This window comes from Quercus suber, unplaced genomic scaffold (genome assembly GCF_002906115.3).
Source record: "Quercus suber isolate HL8 unplaced genomic scaffold, Cork oak 2.0 scaffold_83, whole genome shotgun sequence".
Classification (NCBI taxonomy): domain Eukaryota; kingdom Viridiplantae; phylum Streptophyta; class Magnoliopsida; order Fagales; family Fagaceae; genus Quercus; species Quercus suber.
Window position 1 is genome coordinate 25,605 of NW_027069548.1, and position 5,542 is coordinate 31,146.

The 5,542-nt window shown below is 35.8% G+C and overlaps 1 long non-coding RNA gene across 2 annotated transcripts; it reads right to left on the reverse strand.

The window, feature by feature from the left end:
• Window positions 1-269: 269 nt before the first annotated feature.
• LOC112036365 (uncharacterized) lies at window positions 270-5,254 on the reverse strand. 2 transcript variants are annotated; one of them, XR_010629134.1, is made up of 3 exons: window positions 5,095-5,254; window positions 2,640-2,783; window positions 270-769 (listed from the first exon to the last, which is right to left on the reverse strand). It is a non-coding gene; the product is annotated as an uncharacterized LOC112036365 (long non-coding RNA). The 2 variants fall into 2 exon arrangements; XR_010629133.1 differs by lacking the exon at window positions 2,640-2,783.
• Window positions 5,255-5,542: the final 288 nt, after the last annotated feature.

A 5,542-nucleotide genomic window follows, 5' to 3' on the forward strand; every position in this document is an offset into this window, starting at 1 on the left:
TGGAAGTGATTATTCTCCCATACTTTTCACCTATGTTCAAGAGCTGCCACTGCATTCTGCTAACAAGTTTGTCGATAACATGATTATTATAGCTGATTTTTTTTTTCAAAAATATTGCAGGATTAAATGAAAAGATCTTTTGAAATCAGTAGGTCTAATGATACCTCCCAGAAAATTATTGTCAGCATACAGGGTTAGATATAAACAAATCACAACATAAATGCACAGTTAGTTCAAAAATTATGAATTAATTTTAAAGGGGAGAATCATTTCTGAAAGTTTATTTCCATAGGCAAAGAAGAATTAATAAGTGCCCGAAGTTGTGATATTAACAGAAGAATGAAACCTACAGCAAATCAGACAAAAGAATCATGCCAGAAATGAAAAGACAGAGGCTAAGACTTACTGAGTGTCAAACCGCAATTTATTGTTAGCTTTGTTCTTATTCTTGTGGCGCTTCTTTAAGGAACTTGGACTACACCTGAAGGCTCTGGTAAAACAGCAGGCACAAATTCAATTCCAAGATTGATTGCTTGAGATGAGGTTTGTGCACTGATCGTCTGTGTTGATGGTTCAGGTTTTGGTATTTTCTGTTCTTGGAGGACTTGTGTTCCTGAGGAGGCCCCTGGACTTGAAACTTGCACTTCAACACTTTGGGGTATGGCACTAATAGTGGCATGGTTTGCACTTTTCACTTTATGCAATGCAGCATAGAGTTTTTCTTCAGACTTTATTATCTCAGTAAGAATGGTTCCTGACTCAGAATTTCCTGCATTATATCCTCAACTAGTCACTAAACCGAGCATTCTTTAAAAAGAAAAAAACAATATTCCAATTATCATTTATTGCACTAAATCAGAATGTCTCAAGACAAACTAATCAAATAATACAACTAAATGGAGAAGACCCAAGCATAACATAAAATCTTCACTAATTCAAATATTAAACATTGTCAAACCTAGTACACAATGTGCTTGTGCCCAATAAAAAATTATAAAGACAAATAAGGGATAAAGAAATCTTGTATATCATCTCCATGAAAATACATACATGCCAAAAAGATTAGTACCACTACCATAGGTCCATTGGCAATGAAGTTATTTTCATAGTTACATATATACTGTGAATAAACAAATAAACAAATTACAATAATGATCGCAATCTTATTTTCATAATAAATAAATAGAATATAGTTACCAATGTCAAATTCTTTTGCTATGACTCAAAAAGAGTAGAGAAAGAACATAATACAACAAATCTGCATTACATAGAAGAGTACATCGTATATTTATTCAACATAAAACATTGAGTTTTATAAATCTTCTTTCCTCATAGACACATGCATAAGAAATCACCATATCAAGCACATAAAGAAACAATATTTAAAGCAACCCAGATGGGATTTCAAGAAAAATAAGTCTACCCCATATGTGAACTAACCTTAAATGTATCAAAATCACCATTATTGATAACAGTGAAACTCAACTCTTAGAACTGGGAGTCTGAAGCAAGCAACTTCGTTTAGACAAAAAGTACATCTCTCAATAATGTGGATCGTTTTTTAGGTGAGGAACGAACTATGTGCCTTCCTTATCTTGACATTTGTCAAGAAAACCATATTGGGTGAAAGGGGTCGATATCAGATTTGTCGGTTTTGTAAAAAAGTTCAGCTAAATTTAGCTAAGGAATTAAATCATTTTTACCTTTAACATAAGCTTCTCAGCGAGTTTTAGGTGTGTGGATATAGTTAAGCATCTTTTTGAGGAAAGAGTGAGATAAGAGAATATAAATACATGTATGTAAGGTAGGAATTTGTTCCCCCCACATCTGATTGTCCTACCGCGGTGCCTGGCGCGGTGCGGTTTTGTCCTCGTCCCCGAGTGCAGGCATGAGCAAGCAAGCGCTTAGCTTGGACTTGTACTCGTCGAGTCCCACATCGGTTAGAGAGAGCGCCCCACTACCCTCTATAATGCTTCAGGAGCTTGGGTAGTGTACCACTACTCACATGTGAGTAGTGGTACACTACCCAAGCTCCTGATGTGAGTAGTGGTACACTACCCAAGCTCCTGAAGCATTATAGAGGGTAGTGGGGAGCTCTCTCTAACCGATGTGGGACTCGACGAGTACAAGTCCAAGCTAAGCGCTTGCTTGCTCGTGCCTGCACTCGGGGATGAGGAGAAAACCGCACCGCGCCAGGCACCGCGGTAGGACAATCAGATGTGGGGGGAACAAATTCCTACCTTACAATGTACATTTATGAAAATTAGTAAAAGGTGAAAACTTTTTGTGTGTGTGCAAGTGCTGTCATTGCTATTTTGTTGAGATTCCAAGTAGTGTGCAATGGGCTTAGCTTTGATTGAAAGTTATGCTCGTGCCCACCAAATCTTTCTAACCCAGGACTTTGATTTTGATGATGTTGTAAAAAAAAGTTGAAGATTCAAGATATTAAGTAGACATTAAACATAAGTTATTCCCAATTAAAAAATTAAGCATAAGTTATTATACTTAAATGGCGGCCAACACAATTCAAAGCATAACACATCAATGATTATGTTTGTTCAACATTAAAACAATGCTAGAATGGAGGGGCATAAAGCATTTGAACCAAAATAGACAAAAGATTGAAAGCAATCACCAACCTTATTTAGATCTTAGAATATCTATCAGTCCACCAGTGAACTTTTGATCAATGGCCATGTGATAAGGAGAGGACCTTATAGCCTCCTCTAAGTCAAATGGATTGTCTATGCATGTGGCAGCTGTAAGTGGTTTATTTTGAGAAGCTGCCAAGGCTTTGTGAGTATTTGTTATCTATGTCATTGATTTTTAAAAAAGTTTGTTTAATGATTTATATATGCTTCATATTTCACCATTAATCTGTTACGAATATATTTGTATTTTAGCGTTCATAATTGTATTATTAGTAAAATCTAACGGGTCACTACTAAACTGTTCCAATACCAAAACTTATCTTGTTCCTATTATTTCAACACTTGACCTTGAAACATTGTTTCTTGAAGTATTAAAAACACCTAGAACTACCCAATTACAAGCAGAGTGCGTTTTGTCAAAGGATTAGCCAATTTACATAACTAAGTGACATATGTTATTAACCAAGTTAAAACATATATATCCTAACAATGTGATAAGGAGAGGACCGTGTAGCCTCCTCTAAGTCAAATGGATTGTCTATGCATGTGGCAGCTATAAGCGGTGTATTTTGAGAAGCTACCAAGGCTTTGTAAGTATTTGTTATCTATGTCATTGATTTTTAAAAATGTTTGTTTAATAATTTATATATGCTTCATATTTCACCATTAATCTGTTACAAATATATTTGTATTTTAGTGTTCATAATTGTATTATTAGTAAAATCTAACGGGTCACTACTAAATTGTTCCAATACCAAAACTTATCTTGTTCCTATTAGGGACATAAAACATGGTCTCCGTCAACACACCACATTCTCCCTCAAATCTACATTTTAGTAGAAGGATCTCATTCCTAACCAAATCATTTTTCCTTTAATACCAAGCAAAACAAAAACAAAAAACAAAAGGTATATTATGTCCAAATAAAAGCAATCCTCAAGATTATTAAAACCTGATGTCAGTAAGAGCACCCAATGTTCCACACATTCAGCAACTATGCAACAATATTGGTTCCTAAGGAAAAAAATAAAAAATAAACCATGCACAGCCCAAATATATAATCCAACAATATGCACAAAATGCTCTTCTTTTCTAATAAATCAGATCATTCACATAAGGCATAAAAGAAATTAGAATAAAGAAATACAAATAAGAAAACTCAAGACAACCTAAAAAAGATGTAATCTTTATCTTTCTTTAAAAGAAAGGAGGGTGGGGGACAAAAAAAAAAAAGTGCAGACAAGTGAAGGCATTGCTTCCCACAAGGGCCACAACATTCTGCATAACAATCTACAAGAAAATCAAAAGATTCCATCAGCAAATTTCTCAAAACTTTCAGGTTATTCATGGTTATGGTGATTTTACAACATAAAACTGCATAAGCAATAAATTCTTTGAATGTTTTAATCAAGAGAATTGTATTTCAGTTTATGAGGTTATGAGGTTAAAAGAAGTACAATGCATGCATTAAAAGATTGATTATGAGGTTAAAAGATTACGTGAACAAAAAACACATGTATTAAAAACTATGATTGCCAACACTAACAAAGAACAAACATCTGAGAGTATAGCCCTCCCAAGCATTCTATCAAACACCTGTTAGGAATCTCAAACAGCTATAGTAACCAACCGCAACCTTCAAAACAAAAATAAAATTCCCACAAAAACACAAATATTTTAGTCATATAGCAATATGCAGCTGTAGGGTCTGTTTTTGTTGCCCAAGCACAAAAGATATGGGTCAAAGGCCCAACGAACCCAGAACAATGAATTTGTAGAGAGTGGATTGAAGGTTTAGGCACTGGCCGACGTTCACGAAGCATGAACTCTTTTCTTTCTTTGAAAAATACTTAGAACAATCTACGACTGGGGGATGCCCCTCTCTCCAAGAACCCCCCGAACTCCCCCTATTACATTTTGCTCACATTTCTTATATATCCCCCTCTCCTTTCTCCTGTCGGTCATCTATTGGCCTTTCACCTGACCGTCTATCCCATCAAAGGTCATATCCGTGCTCAAGTGGTTCACCCTGATCAATGTTGCCCTGTCAAGGGGTTACATCCTTATTAATGTGGCCAGAAGAGTTAGGTGAGCGTATTAAATGCCGAGGTGACAGTTCGCCCAGGGCTTGCCCCTTCTTCGTACTGAGGTCTCGGACGACCGAGGATAGGGTCATCCTCGAACCCATCATGCGTCCTCGACGTGGGCCATTTGGGCCTGGGTTGAAGTGGGCCGAGGCTACCAGATTTTCTGGCCCTATAGCAGCAATACCCACAAAAAGAAAATTTGATTTTTGGGGGTTATACCATCCTCCTTTCCTCTCATCCTAATAATTCCAATTCTCCAACACTACCAACCATGAATGGCTAAATAAAAACAAATCCCAAGAAAAACCCAAAACCTAAATCATAATGTCCAAATTTTTAAAACAAAAAACAATTACCAGCAGCAGTCTGACGATGGCGAAATGCATGCCTGGTAGTGGGTGGTGGCTCTCTGCCTTACGGACTTGCTTCTCTTGATCTCTCTTTACCTAATGACTTTCACTCTCAGAATTTGAGTTTTGGGTTTTGATTTTGGAGAAAGGAAAGGGTGAGTTTTAGGTTTAGGAGAAGGAGATAGCATCTGAGGAGATAGCGTCTGAGTTTTAGTTTTAGGTTTTAAAGAGGTTTGGGTTTTGTAACATGTATTTGCTGGGGGAAAAAATATGAGATTTATTTTTTATTTTTAATAATGCACGTGAGTAAATGGGTTGGAAAAAAAATCAAAACATATCAATCAAATTTAAAAATTATAAAAAAATTAAATGATGACGTGAAAAATTGTAGGAGTTTTAAGAGCTTCAGTTTTATATATATATATATATATATATAGATTATTTGTTATTTTCA